The sequence below is a fragment of the Lynx rufus genome, unplaced genomic scaffold, assembly GCF_022079265.1.
Source record: "Lynx rufus isolate CCGP_SWC_20201006 ecotype Redwood Valley unplaced genomic scaffold, mLynRuf1.p SCAF_29, whole genome shotgun sequence".
Classification (NCBI taxonomy): domain Eukaryota; kingdom Metazoa; phylum Chordata; class Mammalia; order Carnivora; family Felidae; genus Lynx; species Lynx rufus.
The window spans coordinates 5,367,359-5,394,244 of NW_025814844.1; the positions used below are offsets into that span (position 1 = coordinate 5,367,359).

The following is a 26,886-nucleotide window of genomic DNA, read 5'->3' on the forward strand; positions in this document are numbered from 1 at the left end:
TAATTCTCATGACGCTACTATGAGATAAATAACGTCTCCATTTTTTAAATTTAATTTTATTTTTTTAAATTTTTTTTAATGTTTATTCATTTTTGAGAGACAGAGCACGAGCAGGGGAGGGGCACAGAGAGAGAGAGAGAGAGAGAGAGAGAGAATATGAAGAAGGCTCCAGGCTCCAAGCTGTGAGCACAGAACCCGACATGGGGCTCGAACCCACGACCTGTGAGATCGTGACCTGAGCCAAAGTGGGACGCTTCACTGACTAAGCCACCCAGGCACCCCACGTTATCCCCATTTTTAAAACTAGGGCACTAAGGTCTGGAGTAGTGACCCAGGACTGGGTGGTTCATGAGTGACCTTGGGTAAGACCCAGTGACCCAGTGACCCTGGGTAAGAGACCCAGGACTATGTGGTTCATGAGTGATTTAGACAGAATTCAAAACTATGTCTAACTCCAAAGCCCATGCTTTTCTACTTTTTCCAATATGGAAATTTAGAGTTAAAAGAACAAATCAGACATTGAAGCACTATTTAGTAAGCATTGGTATCGTGCTTTATGGCTCTATTGTTACTTCCTCTAGAAGATGTCTAATTTCATCTTCTCTATAATTAGGACCCAATTGAACCATCATTTCCCTCGGCATTTTAAACAGCAAATCATTTCTCTAGCTTCTTAAGTATCTAGGTGTGGCAAAAGAGGAATAGAAGCAAAAGAAACAGAAAGGATGAAATAGAAGGTAAGATCAGCCCAACTAGGATAGGGGAGGCATTGACGTCACTACTCTAAAACTTAGAGGAAAGTTTCAAATAGCTTCAAACAAACCATTTTGTTATATATCTCATGATTTTGTGAGTCAGGAATTCGAGCAGGGCTTGGCTGTTCTTTTCCTTCCAACGGGGCATCAACAGAGGTCATTCAGGGGTGGATGGGCTGGTCTGGAGGGAACAAATTGGCTTTGGGCAAGGTCAGTGGAAGGCTGACTCAGCTGGCCCACCTAAGCTCCCATTAAAGCCCACCAGCATGGCAGTATCAGGGTGGTCAGACTTCCTTCGTGATAGCTCAGGGATCCGAGAGAGAGAGTCTCAACTTGTCAAACAAGTCATGTGGGCAGACTGGAGAGGAACGGAATTAAACCCCACTTCTCAATGGGAGGAGCAGCAACGAATATGGAGCCCTCTTTAATGCACTACAGAGAATGAAAACAGTAGCTTGAGGAAGATAAACATTTATTTCTTTCTCATAGAAGTCTCCATGGAAGCACTCCAGGATGTGGAACTTGAAGGTGTCGGAGAACGAAACCCCTTCTATCTTGTTGCTCTATCTTGCCTGGTGTACTCGTAAGGATTAGCAAACCATAAGCCCATGAGCCACATCTGGCCGGCAGCTCGTTTTTGTAAATAAAGTTGTATTGCCACGCAACTATACTCATTCATTTATGTATTCTTATTCTCTCTGACTGCTTTCTCACGAGAGTGGCAGAGGTGAGTAGCTGCGACAGAGACTGTATGGCCTGCAGATCTTAAAATATTTACTATCTAGCCCCTTAAAAGAAAAGCTTGCTAGCTCCCGGTCTAGATCACTATCTGAAGGTCTCCCATATTACTTCTGCACATATGAGAGCTTCAAAGGAGGCCAGGAAATGTCTTTATTCTGGCCATGTTCCATCAGAAACTGGGACTTTTCTATCACTATAGAAAGTGGGGAATGTATAAAGTCTGGAGCCAACCCACAGACCGTCACCTAGGCTTAACTGCAAAAGCTGAGAAGTTGAAAAACCAGACAAACACCTAGAGAATGAAGTCACAGTCAACAGGGGCTAACCCAAGCATCCATTCTTGTCCTGACTCTGTCCCATCAGATGGGTGGAACAGGGCAAGTGGAAAGCCAGATGGGGCGGAGCGCCATCAGCCTGGGAGTCAGTCCGCAGGTGGCTGGGCCCCTCTCTGGAATCATGGGCTGGAGGCTCGGATAAACTCATGACTGCAGTAAAAAGGACGAGCTTTCCATGCTAGAGAGACTGGAATAAATGTTAGGGATTCGAGAATAGAGGAATGCAGAGGGAAAGACAGACACCTATTTGATCCGATACTCCTGAAAAGTGGAAGCTGGTTCCAGCAGCAAGGAGACAGCTGGGTTATGAGGAGGGAAGCCCAAATCTGGAGTCAGACAGGCACATACCCAAAGTTCACAACTGACATTTTCTTTTTTTTTTTTAATTTTTTTTTTAATGTTTATTTATTTCTGAGGCAGAGAGAGACAGAGCATGAACGGGGGAGGGTCAGAGAGAGAGGGAGACACAGAATCTGAAACAGGCTCCAGGCTCTGAGCTGTCAGCCCAGAGCCCGACGCGGGGCTCGAACTCATGGACCGCGAGATCATGACCTGAGCCGAAGTCGGACGCTTAACCGACTGAGCCACCCAGGTGCCCCACAACTGACATTTTCTTAAAATCTTCTGTGTGGATCTGAAAACTCAGGAGGGCAGAGCCAACAGAGGCCATGTGCTCCCCATCTCGAAGGAAAGACATGGTGAAGTCTGTGAGTAAAGCTGGGCCCCACAGTCTGTCCTTATCACTTCATTTTCCACAGTTGTACTTTTCAACCATCTCAGAAAAAAAAAAAAAATCCAGAAAGTTCAATGGCTCCAAGTTTGGAAACCAAATAGTCATTAACATGAGTGAAATCAACATAGATCCCAGACTGGTCCTTTTTGAGTTTCTTTTGTATCTTCAAAAGCCCAATTCTCCTGTCCCATCTGGGACATTTAAAAAAAAAAAAACACCCAAAGAATATTCTTTCAAGTGCATTGCCCATGCAGCTAGATGATTATTATCCAGACTATTAATTATTATTATGGTTACTACTGACATGATTTCTACGCTTTTCTGGGTGCCTGTCCAATCCCACATCTCACCACCGCAGCCAGTGTTGGGTTTCGCCTGGGAAACAGATGTCCACACACAGATCTGAGCAGGCACAGACACTGAAGGCAGCCGAGCTGAGTGTGTTGGAGAGCAGGTGACAGGATCAAAGGCAGGTGAGCAAGCTTACATCCCCAGGAGGACTGGAATGCACAGGCCCAGTTGCTTGCTGACGAAGCATGGTTTCACCAAAGCATTTACTCCAGCGAAGCCTAAGAAAGCAGAGCCTAGGTGCAGAGAGAAACGCAAAGAGTGCATTGAAGAGCAAGGCCAGACCACGGTGAAGGACGACAAAAAACCCACGCCATCCACCATGATCCAGGAGAGAGCGGTCAGATAGTTCTCAAAAGGAATGCAGCCAAAAATCAGAAGTGCAGCCAAAAATCCGGAAGTGCATCTAGACCCTATCTATCTAACTGTGCTTTTTCCTGTGGTATTTTGGTTTCTGTTTTTCGTGCTGACTTTTCTACAAGCCACATTACATAAAGGTTGCTAGTGTGCGTGTCTCTTTCCCTTCCACTAGGTAGTGAACTCCTCAAAGACAGGGCCTAGGGCTTTCTCATCTGGTTTCTCCCACACCAGGCACAACACTTAGAACACAGCATGATTTAACATAAAAAATGATTTCATCGGATTATGGGCCAAAAGGAAATGTCTTTAAAGACTCAGAGTTGTAATGAATCTGGGGTATCATGAAAGTGGCAGTTCATAGCTGATGGGGGAGGAGAGAGCCCAGGAGGGAGAGTGGTTGTGAAGACCCCCAGCATGCTCAGAGACGCCCCCACATGGACAGAGGTACCTCCACACAGACACAAACACACCAAGGGCACACCTCCACAACCACAAACCCGGAGACACCACCACACAGATGCCAGACCTTCCATGCAGAGTGATTCAGCCCTTCCAGAGAAGTCTCCCCCCTTCCTCTTAGAGTTCAAATGTCCCCCTGTGAGGGGCCATGATTGATCTTGGAGAGTGAACGCCATTATGAAAGCCAGGTATTACAGGAAGTAGATCAGACAGTGACAGTGCTGGGGCACTGGGGCACAGCGCTGGACGGTGAGGTGTTCAGCTCATGGCAACGGCAGGCTGATGTCAAGGCTCCCAGGAGGCCAGCAGGTGGCGGGGCGTCCAGGAGCCTCCAACATTCTACAACTGGAGAGTCACACAGGCAGCCTGGAGCCACAATAGACATTTGGAACGAGGGAGGCAGGCTCTGGATTAGGGGGATAATACTGGAATCTATGTGCATGCTACCAATGCAAATGGTATAAAGCAAAAAGGAAGAAGAAGAAGAAGAAGAAGAAGAAGAAGAAGAAGAAGAAAAGTGGTAGAAGGAGATATCTCGCCTCTGGGCATTGACGAAATGGGCGAATACCAATATAGAACCCAAGCTGCCATGGATATGAACTCACAGAGGACAGAACTCCCTCAGTGTCCGGGGACCCCAGGAAGCTAGTCCAGGGCCCACAGGTAAGAAACGGCAACCAGTGGCTTCAGGTGACTGGGAATGAAGGGACATGAAACAGGGTAGACTAATTATTGTAACAAACAACCAGAAGATCTTGGAGGCTCAGCCCAACAGACATTTATATTCTGCCCATGTGGGTCAGTGGAGGAGGCAGGCATGGTCTGAGTCATTTGACTCACAGAGTCCCTCCCTTCCTCCATCTTTCATCTCCCTCTTCACCTCTTAGAGTCTTCCCCAGGGTTCCCCGCGTCTGGTCAGGAAAAGACAGAAGGAGAGAGCTTGGATCACATTTGGGAAGGCCTCACTTTTGCCCACGCTGGCCAGACTCAGTGACACGACCGAGGAGAAAGTCTTGGAGGAAAAGGAAGTGGGGCAAGTCAAAGCAGCAGCCCGTGGAGAGCAAACATGCCCAGAACACATGAGACCTGAGGCCGTGGAGCAGGAAAAGGTCAAAGAATAGAAATCAGGAAGGTACTGGAAGCATAGTGGCTGATGGTCATGACGTGTTGGGCCACTCACCAAAGCATCTGCCTGTATATCGGGATGGGACAACACAGCACTGTTGGATGGGCTGGAGGAATCTGGGACAGTCTTTGGAGGACCCAGGAAGGATGCAATAAAAATCAGTAGCAAACAACAATGACAAACACAAGAGACAAGGTGCAACCCATCAATGCAAGCTCCCCGTATGTGTGGCTGTGGTCGAGAATAACTCAGACAAGACACAGTTATTGAGAAAAGTAAAGAGCTGATGGCTCCATAGAGCCAGGGAGGCGGAGAGGAAAGACAGTGGAACAAGATTCCCGTCCACTTCCCACCCATCACATCTGCCGTAAAGACCATGAAGAAACTTGGCACAGGGAGATCCGCACAGCCCTGGGTCCCACGTGTATATTCACAGTGGCTGTGAGGGGGTGGGGTCTGCACTCAGGTACCTGTCACCTTGTAGGGGTCTCCATGTAACAATCCACACGTGTTGTGTGGTGCCTTCCCATCCATAAACTCTGAATGTGACTTTGTGTTTCTAATGGTTCTACAAATGCCTGGAGAAGCGCAGGGGCATGCTTAAAACTAATATCTAGAGGGAAGTTATGAAATATTGCAATTGCTGTGTCCATTTGGGGGGAAAGCACCATTGGAAATAGACACATCATCCCTTTCTTGGAAAGATGGTTCATCCAAACCACCTCAGATGGAAATGATTTCTCAGTATATGGCTATGGAATATTTTCTGTCTTCAGCATCTCAAAAGTCCCAGGTAAGGTAAGGGCAATTAACCAGAGTCTTCTCTCTGATTTTAGTCCAAATTTGAAAGCTTGTCTCATCCAAGCTTGTCTAAAAAAAAAAGAAAGAAAAAAAAGAGCTTTTCCAAAATCCATTTGTCAGAAGTTTCCAGGTAACGATGGCCAAATCAAGACAACGTTTACGAAAGTTTGGGCAGAAATCAGGTCGTTAATGATACTGAGCTTTGTTTCTCTGCCAACCAGTGTGGCAATACACTCAGGAAGGCAGGAGTTAAAGGACCAGGGTGGACCATAGGGCTCTGTCCCTCCAAAGTGGTGTAGAGCTGCAAAGGTGCCTTCCAAGGGCCAGTGCCGGCCTGACCAGTTTCATTGTAGTTCCTGTTCTCCTCCCAGACATTTCTTCTTCAGCTACCTGCAGGCTATCACAGTGTCACAGAATGAGACTCCAGAAGCCACCAAGTGAGAGCCAAATTCCAGAATGAATCCCCCCTTCCGCTCATCCCCAATCTGCCAATCCCAAACTCATAGAGGCTAAAGAACACAAGTGAGAGACGCAGTCCTGGGCTGCACCCCAGTAGTTCTCAACTGGAGGCAATTTTGTCCCCAGAGATATTTGGCAGTGTCCAGAGACATTTTTAATCGTCACCATTGGAGGATGCCACCAGCATCCAGTAGGTAGAAACCAAAGATGTTGCCAAACATCCAATAATGCACATTGTGTTAGCCCAGGCTGTCATAACAAATCCCCAGACTGTGGGGCTTCAACAACGGAAATGTATTTTCTCAGAGCTCTGGAGGCTGAAAAGTCCAAGATCAAGGGACCGCAAGGTTTGGTTTGCAGCGAGAGGTCTCTTTCTGGCTTGCAGACAGCTGCTTTCTCACTTTGTCCTCACATGGTTCAGAGAGAGAGGGCAGGGGGTAGACAGAGAGAGAGGACACCTCTTTAAAAATCCTTTTTTGGGGCGCCTGGGTGGCGCAGTCAGATAAGCGTCCGACTTCAGCCAGGTCACGATCTCGCGGTCCGTGAGTTCGAGCCCCGCGTCAAGCTCTGGGCTGATGGCTCGGAGCCTGGAGCCTGTTTCCGATTCTGTGTCTCCCTCTCTCTCTGCCCCTCCCCCGTTCATGCTCTGTCTCTCTCTGTCCCAAAAATAAATTAAAAAACGTTGAAAAAAAAATTTAAAAAAAAAATCCTTTTTTAAAAAAATTTTTAAAGGTTTGGTTCATTTTTGAGAGACAGAGAGACACAGAGCGTGAGCAGGGGAGGAGCAAAGAGAGACAGAGACAGAATCTAAAGCAGGCTCCAGGCTCTGAGCTGTCAGCACAGGGCCTGATACGGGGCCCAAACCCACGATCTGCAAGGTCATGACCTGAGCTGAAGTTGGGAGCTCAACCAGCTGAGCCACCCAGGCGCCCTGAGAACAACTTCTTTAATGTCTCTTCTTATGAGGCCGCGAATCCCATCATGAGAACCCCATCCTCATGAACTCATCCAGCCCTAGCCACCCCCCAAATGCCCACATCCAAATACATGACATCAAGGGTGAGGACTCCTACATACGAATTTGGGGCAATGAAAACATTCAATCCATAACAGCACACAGCAAGGAATGAGCCAGCCAAAAAAGCCAATAGAACAGTACCAGGGCTGAGCGACCTCGTTCTCACAAGAATAAACCAGTATTCTGAGTTTAGCTTTGCCCTTCAGAGCCTCAGCCAGACCACTGGGCCAGCGTTTATGCAAGATTTAATCCACCGTCGCTTCAGGCGAGGAGACCCACATTGCAGCAAAGAAGGTGTGGGACTGGGCCCGTGACCTTGAGATCCGCGTCCACATCCCGTATCTCCCCTCCCAGAGGTCAGCCTGCTGAAGGCATAGTTGAAGGGCCAGCTCAGAAGCAACGCTCACAAAGGCTCATGCCATACTCCAGGCACACAGGATACACACAGAATCAAAGACCTTGATATTGCACTGCACCCCTAAAAGGGTGAATATATGGGTCCAGGAATCAAGGGATAATAGCAAGAGTGGCCCCACCTGCCATCACCCCCAATGACCCACGAGGGGAGGTTTTGTCTCCCATGCCCAAAACACTGGGCTCTGCGCGGCAACGGGTCTTGGTCTTCCAGGGAGCACACTTTTACTTGGACACCATCGCAAGAGTCTCCGTGAATCGTAATCTCAACAGCCACCTACGCAGTCAAGGAGAGGAGTCACCATCCGGGCCTGATCATAGGCAGAGGTGAGGTTGCTGGTATACAGTGGTGATGAGAAGAGTAGTCTGGCCCCTCTGTGTGACTGGACGTGGACGAGGATAGCAAATCCGGCTGGAGACAGAGGTGGTGACTGGGACCTCGGGAATGAGTCTCTAAGTCAAGCCCCCAGGTGAGACACAGAGACTACAGAGGTGGTGGCTGAGACTCCAGAAAATGAAGGAATGCGGCAGTGGGTGCTGTAATATGTCCCATGAGCCTCCTTGCTGTGTTTTGCCTGAGAAAGAGAGGAGCCCCGGATTGTGGAGGAGTTGCCCCCCAAGAGTGTGGGCAGGTCCATCGAGTGGCACGGAGGCAGACAGAGAAACAACAGATGCACAGCCCAGATCGCCCTTCCAGAAGGGCTCCCATCCACAAGGTCAGCAGGCCTCACCTGAGGTCATGCCCATTCGGAGGTCACCAGTCATGGAACAGACAAAGCAGGAATGGAAATGAGCACCCCGCCCGCCCGAGGACAACTCTGCCTCCTGTATTCCCTGGCAAGTTGGCTGAGGCTTCATCAGGCCTACCCTGAAGTTCAACAACTCCTTCTGCCCGCCTGTTTCTTTGCCTTTCTTTCCACAGATGTTACTCCTGCACCCCAGACTCCTCCTCAGCATCGGCTTCCCGATCACCCAACAGCAGCACAGTCGCTGGATTTCCCATGGCCAACTATTACACCAGTAGCCACCTAGCAGGAGTATGGGAAGCAGGGAGGGGAATTCTGTCTTCGGTGTCCCCCACTGACCCCAAAGTCGTTGTTCAATTTGACTGGCGCGTCTTACTGGCTCACTCGGTTAAGCATCTGACTTTGGTTCAGGTCATGCTCTCACAGTTCCTGAGTTTGAGCCCCACATCGGGCTCTCTACTATCAGCGCAGAGCCCGCTTCAGATCCTCTGTCTCCCTCTCTCTCTGCCCCTCCCCCGCTGTCTCTGTCTCTCAAAAATAAACATCAAAAAAGAAAAAAAAAAGGTAACTTATCCTCAAGGCCGGAAAGGGAGACGGAACACAAAAGGTCAGCCTGCAGCCTGAGATACAGTGGTAGAAGGGCTAAGCTGAGTGGTTTCGAGGCAGACGTTCTGAGGCACTGATGGGGGTGAGCAAATTTTTTCTGTGAAGGACCAGACAGTAAATATTTTCAGCTTTGCAGGTCACACGGGCTCTGTTGTAACTATTCAACCATAGCTGTAGCACAAAAGCGGCCGCAGACAACAGGTGAAGGCGCGGCGTGGCTGTGTGCCCCTGAAACTCACACGGCCCACAGGGCAGATTGTCGCCCTGGACCTTAGTTTGCGGATCCCTCCATCTCTTCCAGTGATCGTTTCCGTGGGAGAAGATGTAAACCCAGGTTGCGGTGAGTCTGAGCACTCAAGACTCTAATTTTCAAAGGAAGGTTTCAAAACATTAACAGACAGTGAAATACACTGGAAATGAATTTGATAAAATGCTGCACAGCAGTTGTTGAATGATTTCACGAAGAGATAAGACTAAAAGACTAGACTAGGCTAGAAAATGTCACAGTGTATATAGCAAGGGCAAGTATTGTTTCATGAAATTCTTTTTGAGGCGGCATGTGTTTAACACAGAGACTGTGTGTGTGTGTGTGTGTGTGTGTGTGTGTGTGTATCAGGATAAGATGCGAAAGTCATAGTCAGAAAGGTTGAGAAGCACTAGCCTGTCGCAATCACTCCCTGTTTGCTCTCCCCAGGGATGGCACTAACTACAAGCAGATTTGCTCACGACCTGCATTTGAACGATACGTAAGGGGCCAACTGGATTATCCATTATCCAGCCATCCTTGTCAAGGCACCTTTTCAAAAAACTCCTCTTCAAAACATTTTCTTATTCCTTTTAGGTTTTTTAACACTCTCTTTGGCCCCTCTTCAGTGTACTTTTTATGACTTCAGTTGCCAAAGGAGAGCTCAGGTATCAACTCTGAGGCCTGCTGTGATTTCATTCATGTGTAATTAATTCAAGCTGTCTGTTGCTTTTAAATGTCAGCATGTGCTGGCAGTGTGTCCCTGGAGCTTGGCCTCGGGGACGGGGAGAGCCCTTTGGATCATACCCCAAATGAAAGATTCTCACTTTGACCTGACAGCCTCCTTACTGAAATGTCCTCTCCCCACCTCTGCCTTTATGAGGCCAGGCCTGTGTCTGAGCAAATGACCAACAGTTAGGACAGTGGCCATCACAGTCAGACTCAGGAGGGACATCTACACGACCGCCGTGCACACTTGGGACGGCACCTTTCCTTTTCAAGGCTGGTAGATGTTTACACCAGATTTGACTACTGCACATGTCCTAAGCTCCCAGATGCTTGCCTCTGAGCGTCACTACAGGCTGGGGCTCAGGACTTAACGTCTCCTGGGACCACTGGCCTCCCTCTATTTCACCTCTGTCCCTTGCCCAATTTCTAAGCGGTGCCTCGCCAATTGGCGCTCAATGCACCTGTGCATGTGGCTGGGACAAGGCGACCGCCCGAGTATCAAGAGTTAATCGTGAAAATGGAAGTAAACCAAAAGAATTTCAAATCCCCACTGAAGTACCTAAGTAGAGAAGGGCTTTTTGTAATCAAATGTAGCTTCCAAATTGCCTTCCAAGAGGTTAACTAACAAAATGAGTCCGAAGCTTTCAGACGGTCTGTGGCCTGGGATATATCTGATCACACATTACTTGCATGTGGTTAGTGTCACACACGGCAGTGTCTCCTTATGATGTGAACAACCACGAAGGCATCTAACATTGTGACCCAACTAATTTGAGTGCATGTCAGTTCCTACCGAGATACAGAAAATCAAGAAATTTTTCTCCTCTCTCCCTTCCATTCCTGTTACCTCCCTTATTTTGATAAGACTCATTTCAAAATGCCCCGAACAGACATATTTAATCTCATTTTTCATTTCAAACACTGGGTTAAAGGAGAAACTCTCTGTGCCTCCCCAGTAAAACAGGTGGTCCTCCTGTAACATGAAAATTTCTAACTTTCCCACATTCCCCAAATTACTTATTGTTTCCCTCAAACACATTGCTCAAGCCCGAGCTGTTAGTTCAAATAGCAACTCCTCACTAAAAACTGGCATAAAACAAAGTAAATAATTGTTTTTCACGCCGGGTAGATTTTAAGATGCCCAGGCACAATTTCATCTTCTCTGTCGAAAACCAGGCAAAACCAACCCATCTGGCAAAGGATGACAGTGGTGAAGATCTCTCTCACCCTTGGAAAAAGCAGTGCCCCCTTCTGAGTTAAGGACACTTTCCCACAAAAATGTAGCTATCCAAAGGGAAGCTTGCGCCAGCCCTGGGCCCAGATCCGAATACAAGGAGAGAGACGGCTTGAAACTGATGCCTCAGAATCCACTCTTGGCTTGACAAGCAACAGTCCAACAAACGCACTTGGTTTGGCAGGCTGCCATTTTGGATTTGCACATTTTTAGATTCTGCAGTGAATATTTAGGTGTCATTGTAGGAAGCTAATAAATGTTTGGCATCTGAATGCTTTTCTTCTTCGCTTTACAGAAGCGAGTTATGATGGCAACATAATGAACCTTAGCAAAGCTAACGACACTAAAAATCATGTGAGGGACTCACCATACCAGAAAGAGACTGATTGACTGTGGGGAGCAGGTCCTGTGCTACGTGAGAGCCATCCAGGGATCTTGGAGGAAGCTGTGAAGCCAGCTGGCCCCCAAGACGCTACAGAGAACCTGGTCTCTCAAAGACTGAACTAAATGGTAGAGGCCGAAAGAGAACTAGGAAAGCCACCTCTGTGTCATGTTAATATTAAGACTACATGACTCCAAGTGTCAAAGGACCACTCTAGGAACACCTTGCATAAACATTAGTCCACGGTTTATCTTAAAGCCCTGTCCAATCATTGCTGGTTGAGTCCCACAACAGTCCTGAGGGGGCTGCCCAGGGCTTCAATCATATGAGCTATGACAAGAATACTGACGCCATCACATGGTTAGGCAAGCCTGGTGCTCATGAAATGCACAATAGATGTGAGATCCTCCCAAGGAGGAAATAGCACCGTTGTTAGAATTTCCATGTGAATTTGATCATCATGTGAATTTCTTCTTTCACAAGAGGGTCTGTGCAGATTAAGATCACTGGCTCAGGGCTTGGAAGATAGGCTGGAGGTGGCAGGAAAGGGAACATACCAGGGGAGATGCAGGGGTGTGGAACACAAACTTGGCTTACTCGAAGCGTTTCTCCTATGCTGGCTGAGTGGAGAAGTGGAGACAGCAATTGCAAAAGTAGGGGTGATGGGAACACTGTGACTGGGCCTCAGCCAGGAGCGGGGTCTCAGGAGAAAGTGCCCATGTTATAAAGGGGAAAGGGCCCCATGGCTGCTTGAATGGGCAGACCCCAAGGAAGGGCAGCCAGGCAAAACACAACCCTAAAGGCTGGGCCAATGCAGGATGAGGGCTTGAGAACGGGGTGAGGCAAGGGCTAGGCAGCAGGAATGTTTGAGAATCACAAAACTGGGGAGGGGCGGAAGAAGCTGGAAATCACCCTGAGAATCACATGCTCAATTTTTGTTTTACATTTCATAGAAACTGAAGCCAGGTGCTCACATGACTAGTTCCGTGAAACAAGGAAAAGTCGGAACTCAGATTAGTTGTTCTTTTTAAATCTAATGACCCAGAGCTCTTTCATAGATAGATAGATAGATGATAGATAGATAATAGATAGATGACAATAGATAAATAAATTTTAATTGCAACTTGTTTCCAAATTTCTCAATAACGCAATCAAGAGCCAAGTGAGTTTGATGGTGAGTAATGTTCCAATATTGGGCAATGAAACCATAATCGCCTTTATGACTGCATTGTCTGTCAAGGAGAGGCTCAGAGCAATGGGAAGACTTGGCTATTTGCATCCATGTCACTACCTGAAATATGCCAGCATGTCATTCACGTTGGGCTCTGAGGGTTTTCCTTCACCACAAGCAGGCAATGCTTGTAAGCGGTTTGAAAGTGAGAATTCTCTGAGCTGCCCAAATACGATGGTTGCTGCTAATCTGAATTATTTATCGGACCCTAGCGATAAAAGTGAAGAATCGGGAACTAAAGAAAGTACAGTAGAGAAGAGAATCTTGTCATGAAATCAGTTTGTGACTTTTGGAAGGTTTATGAGAAAAAAAGTGGAACCTTTTACGTGCTCAATACACAGACTCAAGATGCTGATACCTCTTGCAATGTCACGAGGTGGGAAAGTCAGAGTAGGTGCGTGTTGGTGGCCTCCTGAGGGACTGAGTAGGAAAAAAATCCCAAGGAGGAGAGCCAAGTCTCGGGAGACTCCAGGAATGTGCAAAGGATTCCTTAGCATGACTTTTCTCTGATAAATCCAACTCTGTGAAATCGACGGGACCTCCTGGTTTCCCAGGAGAGTGGCTGGTGCCCGTGCGGGTGCTGTGCCTCCTCAGTGAGAATTCCGTCTGGGCGCCCGCCGCCCTGCAAGATATGAAATCTCTCCCTTTAACTCAAACCCCAGCCGAATACTCTGAGCTCTCACAGAGCAAGAACTCTGGATGTTAAGAAGCAGCAGCACCCGGAAGAGAATTCGGCTGTTTCCAAACGAACGCCTCTGTACCCTTCACCTTGCTTGATGCAAACCAATCAGGGTGGGTGTCACCATGTCCGTTGGCCATATTAGCTATGGTACTCAGAACAGTTGACTCACCCACCTGCGTGAAAACAGTTCCCCTTTAGGACGTCTCCGTTTCTCATTGATTAGCGCCCCCAAAAGTCAATATCGACTTTCTGGGTTGGTTACAACTCTGCTTGACCATTCAATACGTTACTCATCAAACACGAAGGGGATCCAGGTCGATATCTAGTTAATGTTTCCCTTGTTGAATCTGCCCTATGACTGATCTTTCAGGTGCTTTCATCTCGAAAGCTGAAAACCAAACAGCAATTATTTGCAAAACGGAGTGGCCTAAGTAGACGGTTCTCGGCAGGGGGTTGGGGTCCCACTGGGTGAGAATGGTGTTTGCCAACTTGGCCAGTCCAGTTTTCTCTGACCTCCACTGTCAGCCCCACTCCAGCTTTGGTGAAAAGTCTATATTCAACTGACAGAATCAGTCAAAGGCAGATGAGCTCCCAGGCTCAAATCACTTCAGGAAGTTTTACATTAAGACTGACCTCTGACTTATTTTAGCTGTTATTTCCTTATAAAAATGAAAAAAGAAAACACCCCAAGAAATATATTTTGACTGTCAGGATTTATAAAGTGACTCTTGAGTAAGTCCTTGGGGTTAGTCAGCTATTCAGAGCTAAGGCAGAGTGTAAACGAAGCATTCTATGATGGATTTTATAACAAATCCCAACCCCATACCTTCAAGGCCAGTTTCTCACCTGAGACTAAGATCAGCGGCCTCCTAAGCACCTACATTCTGATTCAACAAGCCAATAAGCCATTCCTTTCCTACTCCTCTTCCTTCTGCCCTTTGCTCTCTGTTTTATAAATGGAACCACCATTGGTCCATGGATTCAAGCCAGAGATCCAGCTATCCTCCTGTCCCCTCCATTCAGTCCCCAGATCTCATCATGTGGGGCTTGCTAGGGCTTCTCACACCTGCCAGCCTCCTCTCTACAGCCACTGCTACTGTCTCTCAGACAGGTACCCGTATCACAACCCTTAAGGCTCTTTCCCTTTCGGTTTGGCCCAATCCAATGCTTGGTCCACTGGGTAGTCAAAAGTGGGTTTCCCAGTGCAAAACCTCTCATGAAATCATCCTCCCTTTTGCAACACTGGTGGTTCCTCCATGCCCTACAGATAACACACAGACTCCTTAATAGAGCTACGGGGCACTCATTCAACAAGGATTTATCGAGTAGGTTCTCCGTGCCAGGTCCTGAGAATAAACAGGGCACATGTGGTCTCTGCCCTCCTGAAACTCGGCTAGCGGGGGATTCAGCACCACACACAGAGCCACACCCGTCAACGCCCAATCCCAAGCTGTGCGTGCACTGTGACAGGAAATGTGATACAGAATGAGAATGAGTAATGGGGGTCGGGGGGGGGGGGCTGCATGGCTTCCCCAAGGAAGTGATGAGGTGGAGGGAGGAGCTTTCCAGAAAGCAGCGGGAACACCACTTATAAGATCTATCTGATTAGGAGGGAGCATGTGCTTGAGAAACTGAAAACAAGGCCCCCACAGCTAGAGTGGAGAGGACAAGACGATGTTCGGTGTGAGCTAAGACCACAGCGATGAGGAGGGCCAAAATCACACCGGGCCACACGGAGAACGATGCCCTCTCCTCCATTGCACGCAACTGAACCAACATGGCTGGCATTCCAGGTGAGGTTGAGGTTGGGGAAATACCAGCCAGATCCTTGGACAAGCTGAGCTCGAGAGGGTTTGAATCATCCTAGGAGAGATGTCATGTAGAAAGTAAACATCTGTCTAAAGCTAAAAACAGACACTGCAGCCAGAGGAGGGCATTTGATGAACAAGCCTCGTGCCTGGCCACTCTTCTTCATGGCCCACACCCTCTTGCTGTGTGGCACTCCGACCTACTTGTAATTTCACGAAGCCCCTCGGGCCCTCTTCTTTTGGAGCCTTGCATCCAGACCCTACATTCAGAACCACTGTCTCTCTCTCTCTCTCTCTCTCTCTCTCTCTAGCTTCTGCTCATCCCTTACTGATTATTACCTGCTGATCCCCTACTGGGTCCTTCAGAGCTTGGCGAAAACACAACCCCGGAAGCATATCTTCCCAAAGCACCCGGGCTTGCCCCCAGGGTCACGGTGATCCTCCACACTAAGCTTGCCGACTGTCTGGTCTTTTCTCCCCGCTAGATGCCAAGCTGTGGGGGATGTGCTCGGTAAACATTTTTTAAGTAAGAGAATGATGAATTGCTTAATTAGTGATTATTTATGAACCCTAAAACTACAGAACACCAGAAAGACAAAAAGGAAATCTGACCAACGGCCAGAGGAAAAAAGGCGAAATAATTTTTGACAAGCAGTAACTAGACTCATGTCTGATTTTTGACAAAAACAATGGAAGGCAGAACGATATATACAAAAAAGCGAGAGGAAGTAGCACACTGCACCTGGGGAAAATGTTCCTTAAGAGTAAAAGTTGGGGCGCCTGGGTGGCGCAGTCGGTTAAGCGTCCGACTTCAGCCAGGTCACGATCTCGCGGTCCGTGGGTTCGAGCCCCGCGTCGGGCTCTGGGCTGATGGCTCAGAACCTGGAGCCTGTTTCCGATTCTGTGTCTCCCTCTCTCTGTCCCTCCCCCGTTCATGCTCTGTCTCTCTCTGTCCCAAAAAATAAATAAACGTTGAAAAAAAAAAAATTAAAAAAAAAAAAGAGTAAAAGTTAAATAAAGACACTTTTATGCCAACAAATGCCAAAGTATGTAAGTGGCAAGTAGACCCACACTAAATGAAATACTGAGAGGCTCTCTTCCGGCAGAAGGAAATATTCCCAGATGGAAGGCCAGAGATAGTAAACAGTAAATATATGGAAACATACAAATAAAGACTATATAACCAGCACTTGTTACGTCTGGGCAAAGGGAGGAAAGGTACTTCTCTCTGGTCAGAACAGATAAGTATTAGTTGGAACTTGGAAAAAAAAGGGAGGGGGGGAACGTTTGCTGAGAATCTGCTGTGTTCCAGATTTTTCTACCACCTGGCTGCTATTCCTAGGGGTAAAAACTTCAGTCTCTGAGGATTTTTAAAATACTGTAACTTTATCAGCAAACTTATGAAATCCCACTGATTCCACACAGAGAGAAAAAGAACCCCGTGACTCCGGGCCAGCTCTAAGTCCGCAGTAAAATCTTCTCCCTCCTTCCCATTCAATGGCTCAACAAAACAAGAGTTTATTTCTCACTGATGCAAAGTCCTCTGCAGGTCTAGGTGACTGTCCACGGCAGCTGCCCCCCATGTTTTGCCCAATCTTAGGACATTCCATATCTTCTTGGCTCTCATCATTCCCATGGCAGGGGGAGGGAAAGGAACACACAAGAGCGCCAGCGGTAAAATGTTCTGTTGTTAACCTGAAGAAGTCATGTGGCCATGCATACTTCATGGGGGCAGGAGAATGGCTCCCCTAAGAACTGGAGACTCAAGAACTGAAAAGTAGTTCTCCAGTCTAGGATGATCCGATGTTAATGCCTACTTTAATCAGACTCAGCATTCTGAAAGTTCACTGCCTCTGAATTATCCCCAATGCCACCACGCAGTAAAAACATAAAAACATAAACAAATAAATAAATAAATAAATAAATAAACAAACTCACTAATCCCTCTTTATAAACCTGAAATTTACTTTTGATTTCTCCCTCCCTCTCTGTCTCTGTCTGTCTCTCTCTCATTCGTCTTACTCGTGAAACCACATCTCCCTTTTCTCGTAAATATCTCTTGAATTTGCCCCCTTCCCCTGATGCAACTGCCTTGGTCCAGTCAAGCTGCCTTCTCTCCTAGACTCATTGCTTCTCCCGGCTTCCAGCCTCATTTTCGGCACCAACTCCAAATCAGAACCTTGAGCATGTGATGTCTCTCCTCTAAATGCCCTTGATGACTTTCCATTGCCTCAGGACAAGGTCAACCTCTATGTGGCATAAAGATGCTCCACTGGGGGCGCCTGGGTGGCGCAGTCGGTTAAGCGTCCGACTTCAGCTCAGGTCACGATCTCGCGGTCCATGAGTTCGAGCCCCGCATCGGGCTCTGGGCTGATGGCTCAGAGCCTGGAGCCTGCTTCCGATTCTGTGTCTCCCTCTGTCTCTGCCCCTCCCCCATTCATGCTCTGTCTTTCTCTGTCTCAAAAATAAATAAAAAACGTTAAAAAAAATTTTTTTTAAATTAAAAAAAAAAAAGATGCTCCACTGAGCTGGCTCTTCTCTTTCCCCATCCTCATCACCTTTTCTCATCACTCCATGCTTTGGCCCTAACAAACAATTGTTTTTCCTCAAACCCTAATGCGCTCTATCGTTTTCACCTCTTTTCTCTCAGCCTCCCTGCCTGGTGCACACCTGCCATTGTGTAAGAACCAGCTCATCATCCCCTCGGTGAAGCCAGCTCTACCCTCTCCCCCCATCTCCGGTGCTACTCAAAGGCCCGAGTCCCATTAACTTCTGTACGCACAGCCCAGCAGAGTCTCTGGTGGAGTAAGTACTTTTAAATGTTAGATTTTTAAATGGCTGATCAATAAGTGAATACTAGCTCTCCCACTTGGCATTCAGAGACTATGTCCCCAAGAACCTGGGTCCCTGTTTGCCGTTAATAAAAATAATAATAGGGATACTTAACATTCATATGGTGCTTACAGTATGTCAAGTACTATTCTAGGTGTTTTACGTGTATGAACTCCCATAATCCCCCTAAGTGCCCCTGGAGGGAAACGCTATTTATTACTCTTATTTTCCTGGTGAGGAACCTAGAGCAGTGGCTGGTAAAGTGCCAGGTTACACAGCTAGAGTTGAGATGTGAACTCCTGCTCTTCACCTTACTGGCTCCAGGGAGAGCCAAAGGCTGTGTCCTGATGGCCTCTCAGAGTCCACACATAGACCCTCTGGTGGAGACACTCCATACCCCGTATTCGCTCAACACGCAGTGCACCTGTCTCGTGCCGTTCCCTCCAAATCTAGATGGGACAATGGTGGTGCGTTTGGCAGATTGCCATAGAGTTCTGCTTTTACCCTATCGATTCTCCGATCAACGGAAGGGCATGCTAAGGAGATATTAAAAGTTCACGAGAAACAGATTCAGTCTCTTATCTGGTAATAATAATGAACATAAAAGCGACAAGCACACAGCAGAAAGTCTTCTCAGGACATATACATACTAATTCATTTAATCCTCTTAATAACCACTATGCAGTGGACATTGCCACCAGCCCCTGTTTATCAGATAGGGAAATAACTCAATCTGACCATTGATGACCTTGCCCAAGGTCTTATGACACCTAAGTGGCAGGGTAGGGATTCCCACCCAGACACGTGTGGCAGAGGGTGCCGGGGGTACCTGGCTTCTCCAGGACACTGGGCTGCGTCATTGCTGGGGAGGCACAACTTGCTTAGCTCACCTTCTGTGCCTTAATGCTCTCATCCTCCTTCCCTTGAAAGCTCAGAGCTGTGCTACCTCACGCCTTCTCCCATCAGCACTGCCCTGGCTTCTCCACACGTATGCCTCCACTGTGATCTGTTCTCTTTTTTTATGAGCAAACCAAGTTTGCATGTTCCTCCCATTTGCGCTGACCCATTCAGATGGTCTGTCCAGGAATTTCCTGCCCAATCGGCTAATTGTTTTCTACAGTCATCAGCAACGAAGGCTGAAGATGGGGAGTTCCCCAAGCCTCGTGTTAAAGGAGCTTTGAGTCACCTCTAGTCCGCATATGCCAAACTGATGTGAATTGCAAGGATCTGTCAAAACACACATATGCGGTTTTCATTAACTTGTTCCCTAGAATGAAAAAGAGAGTCAAGAAGTCCTGTGCTAGGTACATCCTCTGCAGGATAGAGCCTCCAGCTTGCCTTTAACTGGGAAGAACAGCATCTGGAAGCAGTCCACTGCCGCGTTTTATTGGAACATTCAGATCACCTCATGAAAGACCCTGGAGACACAGAGAGCAGATGAAGGTTATCAGCCCTGTTGACATTGATCCTGGACCATCTGTATCCGTCTTAATTTGTCATCCTGGCCATTCAAGAGCTGACGACTAGACAGACTTCAAATGACTTTTAACTTTGTTTTCTAGCACTTATGGAGGATACAAATCTTAATCGAGTGGTCTGTTGTTATCTCCGAGCCCCCAGACCGGTAAGAAACCAGAACTCATGTCAAATAACCCCAAAGATGGGGCGCCTGGGTGGCGCAGTCGGTTAAGCGTCCGACTTCAGCCAGGTCATGATCTCGCGGTCCGTGGGTTCGAGCCCTGTGTCAGGCTCTGGGCTGATGGCTCGGAGCCTGGAGCCTGCTTCCGGTTCTGTGTCTCCCTCTCTCTCTGCCCCTCCCCCATTCATGCTCTGTCTCTCTCTGTCCCAAAAATAAATAAACGTTGAAAAAAAAATTAAAAAAAAAAAACAAATAACCCCAAAGTTTTCGTGACGTTTTGTGAAGCATGAATGACAGCAGTTAAAGCAGATTTTTCTCTGATGGGGCAGGAGATAATCACATGATTCTTAGACCTCCTCAATCCCCCAGGGTTGAGTGAGAAGTAGAATATGGGGATCACAAATAGATAATGGGAATAATCGCTACGATTATACTTTAACTCTGCAGCAGCTCTGATCTCTTATTCCTCTTAAACCACAGTGTCACATAAGATCATAAATTAGAAATAATATGAATATGTGACCAATTCCCCTCGTGGTGGTCGCAAAAGAATACAGGAGGCCGGGTCAGTTTGCATAAAGCACCTCCCCTGCCCAAAGACGTGACAATTTTCAGTTATGAGTTGTTTTGTCCATATTTGTTTTAGGGACAAATGGAAGGGAAAGGGACCCAGGAAAAGCCAGCTGTCCCCTTCACTGGGTGGTGTCATATGGTAAAAATCCTCTAGAGAAAGTGTCTCTTCTCAGGTGTTTGGAGACAGAGCCTCACCTCAGGAGTCCCTGCGTCCTTGACCTTGCCTGCGTGCCATGCATCCTTGTTGAATCATGCAGGGTGGTGTGCAAGAGCGTATGGGCAGGCTTTGGATGAACACAATTCTAATATTTACATTTAGCTCACAACAGGCATAATTAGTTAACCCACCTCTGGACTCAGAGCCACAAGAAACGTTCACAATGCAAAGCACACCAGATACATCTGTTTCCATATGTGGTTTTGAAGGCACTCTTCATTTCATTCCAATAATTACAGGAAGATGTTTGGGGACCACCAATAGACTAAATGTTATAGCATAATCTTCACTTCTCTAGCTTATGGCCTCTCAAGTCTATGCACATTTTTAAAAAGACATGTTTATTTTTCTCTTGAGCTTTTGAATGTGGGGCTGTCGTATTCTCCTCTCTTCATTCCTGTAAGTAGTCCTTCTCTGATTTTTGTTGTTCTAGATCTGAAGTTATCTATTATTTCTTGACCTTGGCAAAAAGAAAGCTCTCTTAGGTTACAGACAAATTATAAACATTATTATCTGGGGGAGAGGAGCAGAAATTCCTGGGCTTATGAAGTTAATTCGTTAGAAAATAATAGTACGTGTCCTCCAATATTGGGTCAAATGTGACCTTGGCTACTCCTACATTCTGTATCACTTCAGAAAGCATTCAGCAAAGAGGAACTCAACCCTCTGACATTTTATTGCGTCCAAAAGACACCCTTATTTCCCATGAAGGCTATTCTGTCCATTTTAGGGAATAGTGTAATATGGAAGAGAAAGGTACCGACTATACGTGGGATCAAATCTTGGCATCATGCGACCTTGTCAGAAGTCGGCCTTTCCAAGCCTTTGTTTGTTCGTTGGCTATAATATCACCTGGCTCACAAAGTTGTTGTCAGGATTAAATGGAGTAATATACAGGAGGAGTTTAGTCAGTACGGAGCCTGCAATGTATAAGTGTTAATAAACATCAAAAGTGAAAGCACCATTTTAATGATCCAAAAAAGATTATTATTGGCTTTGGTCTATAAGACACTGAATGTCATGATGTCATACACACCCTTTCCCAGTCCTACTGCTGCCATCTTGCCATTGGTTTCTCTTCTTCATGATAAATTCTTAAATTCTGTGGTTCCCTGACGTGGTGCCGTGTGTTCTCTTTTAGGCTTCCAGACAAGGATATAACAAACAGTTCGTGGTTTCTAGAAGGTTCTCAGAGTGGCAAGGTCTACCTTAGAATATGCCGACACCATTAAGATCCTTTTTTGGTGAACCGTTTCCAGTGATACTCAGATGCCACTGTTCAGAAAGAGCCCGGCAGGAGCGAACGAAAGCAGATTCCTCCTCCGAAGAGAGCCCAGGCAACAAAGGGAGGCTGGTAAGTAGCACCCGTTGGTAAGAGAGATAAGATGACTTGGAACGAGTCTGAGTATCAGTAAGCCTGCGTTTTCAAACTCAGGCCAACAGCTCAACGTCTATTTATGTCAGGTTAGATCGCACCCTTTGATAAAGCATACGGTCACTAGAAAGTGTCCTTTTCTCCCCCTTCCTTCCTCTTGTAGGCATAAATTCCCCCTTATACAGATCAGTCTACAGTCATGATTGGGTCCACCCTGAGTCAAAACAACCAGGACTTTCATCTGAGAGGGGGGGAAAAAAAATCTATCCGAACCCACTGCGTGAAAATTGTATGGACCCCAAGTAGTTTTAATTGAACGTTGTACTTTTTACCATATACTTCTGCATCTTTCGTAAATGGGTTGGAGGCCACTTTGTATCTAACACAATGGTACCAACGTTGAATTTTAAAAACAAAAATGAAGGAAAATAGGAAAAACTAGTAACACCAAAGCTTGCGTTGGAAGTGGTCCACTAGAAAGTCCTACAGGATTGCTTAAGGTATCTCAAAACTTGGCTTTACTCTGCTTATGGCCAAGGCAAAGCTTATGCCAAGCACCGGAGAGGGACGCCTATAAAAGAAATCCGCAGGTTTCGATTATATGCGTGTAAGAAATGACCAGTGCTGAATGGGGAAAGGTCTGCGGAAGCAGCCCTATATAGGGACCTCTAAATATCCTTTAATAATATCCACGCCACAGAGGGAATGAAAGGGCCTGATGGTGGTGTGGCCCCTGCCAAGCAGAGGGAGATTCTGGTCAAGCTCACAGGAAAGGAAAAGACTCTGCCTGGGACCAGCAGCCAGAGTGGCTCCGGCCTTTCAATTTTTTCATTAAACAAGCCATGTTTCCCCAAGGCGTCCAGGAGGCTTTCAGGGTGGGCGGGGGCTGTCTGTGGGCGGGGCCGAGACGGGTTTGGGCGGGGTGGGGCCCCCGGCTGACACCTGCTCCTCACTAGGGTCCCGCGCCGCCCAGCGCGGGCAGGTGTGCTGGCTCCGCCCCCGTGCCTTTGCTAGGAGCCAGGGCCAGAAAGAGCGGCTGTCCCCGGGGGGCCGCGTGGAGGGCTCTAGGAAGGCAGGTGCACCCCAGACAACGCTTCACCCCGCAGTAAATTCCATAATTACAGGTCACCGAGTGGGCGCCCCTTTGAAGTGAGGGACTTTCTTGTTGTTCCTGCGGCGGATACAATTTGGCTGAGATATCAAATGCAGATAGTAAAAATTTAATTAACAAATCAAAGCCTTTATCTGGAGTTTTTAGAACTGTGGCCAACAGTTTTCTTCAGTCTCAAGAGCTCCAGTCAGAGCCGAAGAGAAGAAAGCAGCGCCTTTGTAGTGCAGAAAACGTACAACTTTTCCTGATGATCGCTCTCACAGATAAGGCTCCTCTTAACTGCCCGCTCCTTCCCTCCTTGGGGAAGAGGCTTTGAGGCCCCTCTGCAAAGGGGCTGCATTTTTGAGAGCCCTTTGACACTCTGCTCTGGTTAACCCTTTATCTGGTTAACAGGATGGTTCTCCCAGCAAGCCAGGCTGTAGGAGATGATTAGTCTCCCTTGCGTGGTTGTGTGGACCGACAACACGCCCTGGACCTGGGAGAAACTGAGACTCCAAAAAGCGAAGAATGTGTTCTGCCTCCTTGTCCCGACAGAACTCTTACGAATAAAGCAAGAGGAAATGATGCGAGGCCGTGTGTAATGAACGTGTAATTAGAACATCAGAATCCAAATTTGCGTGTATGTACTATATACATGCCCATCTGTATAAAGTAAAATTAGCATGGTGTCATCTCTGAATGTGATTAAAAGTGATTTTTATTTCCATTTTTTGGTGTGCTTTGCTCTAGCTTTCAGGTTTTCTAAATTAACACGGGTTAAATTCATACTAACAAATTGCTACAATGGTTAATTGAGCTCCCAAAGGCAGAGACCAAATAGCCCCAGTGGCTGGCTCCCAATGCTGACAGCACTTGGTTTGGGATTAATTGAACTAGACAGGGTTGAACTGGATGGAATGGAGAAGGAATAGAGTTCACTCAAGATTGCACACATAGGATATGAAGTGGGTCTGAAAGAGTAATACAGGGAGAAGCAGAGAGCTATCTCTAGAAAACAGCTATAAAGACACAAAAGTGAGACCAGACTTGGCTAGAGGAAATTTAAGAAGTCCCCACCTCATATCATTCACTTTTCCAGTGTCCAGGGAATGAACATAACCTGGAGGATTCTAACTACCTTAACCCTTGAATCACGCAGGGGTTAGGGGCACAAACCCCCTCCCACTCAAAAATCTGCATCTAACTTTTGGCTCCCCCCAAAACTTAACTACTAATAGCTTACTCAATTTGGTTTAATGTTTATTTTTGAGAGAGAGAAGGACAGAGTGTGAACAGGGGAGGGGCAGAGAGAGGGAGACAGAATCCGAAGCAGGCTCCAGGCTCTGAGCTGTCAGAACAGAGCCCGACGCGGGGCTTGAACTCATGGACCACGAGATCATGACCTGAGCCGAAGTCAAACGCTTAATTGACTGAGCCCCCCCAGGCGCCCGTTAATAGCCTACTCTCGATCAGAAGCCTTACTTAACACCAGAAACAGTCGACTCAGGTATTTTGTGTGTTATGTGTATTCTATACTGTATTCTTACAGTAAGTAAGGTAGAGGAAAGAAAATGTCATTAAGGAAATCATGAAGAAATACATTTACAACACTGTACTATATTTATGGGAAAAATCCATGTATAGGTGGACCCGCGCAGTCCACACTCCTGTTGTTCAAGGTCAATTCTCGAATCCATCATCCTTTATGCTGCTCATGTTGGCCCAGTGATATGGAGAAGAGCGGAAGTGGTAAGGAAGCATGAAGAGGGAAAGAGGAGGCAGCCCCTGGGACCTGAAGCACAGGGGCAGAGCAAATCTCCCCATGTGATTTGATAGCAAGTGCATCTCACAGGCTACGTCTAAATGAGGCTGAGACTGGGATTCGTTTAGTCATTATATGGCACCAATATATTTGGAGGAGGGCAGTGAGGATACATAGGCAGGTTGTGCAGGAAAGGAGGTGGGATGAGACAAACTTGAGATGGCCAATTCAGAAGCAGCGTAACTTAGGGATCTTTATTATCGCATGGAAGCAGACAGAGCTCCTCATCACTGTGTCCCAAGTCTGGGAACCTGTTGGCATTGCCAAGCCATCTTGGGCAGCTTGTCTCTTGAAGGGAAGTGCCAGACTAGACTGAGACCACCACGTCCAAGGCCACCAAAGGAAAAGTCTGGAAGCAGTTGACCAAAGGAATCCCCTTCCAACTCTATGCTGCAACCCAAACTCTTTGCCCACCATCAGTCCCTCCCCAGGAAGTTTCCACCCTGACCACTAGAATGTTCCATTTCTGAACCTAAATATGATCTAAGATGCATGTAACAATCAAAGCTGTTTATAACCATCATGATCTCCCTTTTAAACAACCATCTTGTTGGGAAGACAAAAGAAAATGCCTGTGATGCTCTCAAGATGGGTGCAAGTGATCAGAAAAACTGTAAGAAGGTGCCGTGATGTTTAAAGCATCACGTAGTTTTAAAACATATGTCCTCGCCCCTTAGTAAAAAGGGAAGGAATTTTATTAAGGGCTTCAAAAAACAATAGCATTGTGGGTCTTAATTTATTTTTACAGTTCACTGGGCCTGCAATGTATTAAACATGAGAGGCCCCTCTTGGCCGGTCTGTTTTTCATAAGGGTGCCTTGCTAATTCATTTGCACTTGCTTAATGACTGTGAGGGCTGCAGAGAAAGGCCCGGTCTACAGAGTTCTTCTTGGATGACACTCAGCTAAACACGTGCTCACTTAGGCATTTGATGAATAGGATCTGGTCAAAGGGAAGCTGCCATTTAGGCTACAAACCCTAAAAGGAAATGTCCAAAAGGTTAGGTGTCCCTATTAATTTGTTAATGCAATTAATTAATCAATGCTTATTAACTTTAGTTACTATTTACTGAGCACTTACTTTGTGGCCAGCCCTGCAGGTTATTGTTCAATCCCCACAGCATCCCACTGAGAAGTAGGAACCATTATGCTCACCTTTTTTTTTTAAATGTTTATTTATTTTGGGGAGAGAGAGGGCATGAGCAGAGGAAGGACAGAGAGAGAGGAGGACAGAGGAATCGGAAGTGGGCTCTGTGCTGACAGCAGCAAGCCTGACGTGGGGTTCGAACTCACAAACTGGGAGATCACAACCTGAGCCCAAGTCAGACACAAGGACGGAGCCACCCTAAGCTCACTTTTTTAAGACGGAATAATTGACACGATAGGATTTGACTCCGGGCCTACAAAAGGAAGCAGGTGACCTAAGGATTCCCCCCTCCCAACTCCATGCTTCAACCCCAACCCTTTGCCCACCATCATCCCCCTGGGAAGTTTCCACCCCAACCACTAGAATGGTCTGTTTCCGAACATAAATATGATCTAAGATGCATTTAACAATCAAGGCTATTTGTAACCACCATGATCTCTCTTTTAAATGATCATCTTGTTGGAAAGACAAAAGAAAATGCCTGTTCTGAAGGAATCCAACCCCGCTAACATCCTACAGAGAAATCCATTGCCCGAGAGGAGTCTATAGTCTGCTTGTACAATGAGCTCTACCCATAAACTGTCAGCTCCCTGTGATGGGGTGGAAAATGAGCACAGTAGCACTCAAGAGGGAGGACGAGCCTGTCTGCTCGAATTACCAAGAAAGTTTCCAAAGAGAGAGCATGTGAACTGGCCGTCCAGTGATGATATCAGGAGAGGAGACTTGAAGGCAGCCCAGGCTCCTGTTTTCACAAGTTCTGAGCAGGTTATAAGATGAGAGGAGCCAGCCTTGAAACACTTTTACGTGTTCGTGCAAAACTTAAGGGGAAAGAGTCGTTTGCTTGACTGCAATAGTATCTGAGTTTAGGTCGATAATGAGGTTCACACTACCACGCCAACAGCGGCAGCTACTATTTACTGAGCATTGACTCTGTGCGGGACACTGTAGTCGGTCTTTTGCAACTGTTACCTCATCAGACTTT

The 26,886-nt window shown here is 46.9% G+C and overlaps 1 long non-coding RNA gene across 3 annotated transcripts; it reads left to right on the forward strand.

The window, feature by feature from the left end:
• Positions 1-15,019: 15,019 nt before the first annotated feature.
• Positions 15,020-23,664, forward strand: LOC124519844 (uncharacterized). Of its 3 annotated transcripts, XR_006964205.1 has the most exons (5): positions 15,020-15,196; positions 17,862-18,016; positions 19,315-19,667; positions 21,614-21,826; positions 22,972-23,664. It is a non-coding gene; the product is annotated as an uncharacterized LOC124519844 (long non-coding RNA). The 3 variants fall into 3 exon arrangements; XR_006964203.1 differs by lacking the exon at positions 19,315-19,667; XR_006964204.1 differs by lacking the exon at positions 19,315-19,667 and having other exon boundaries at positions 23,352-23,664.
• The last annotated feature ends 3,222 nt before the right edge of the window (positions 23,665-26,886 follow it).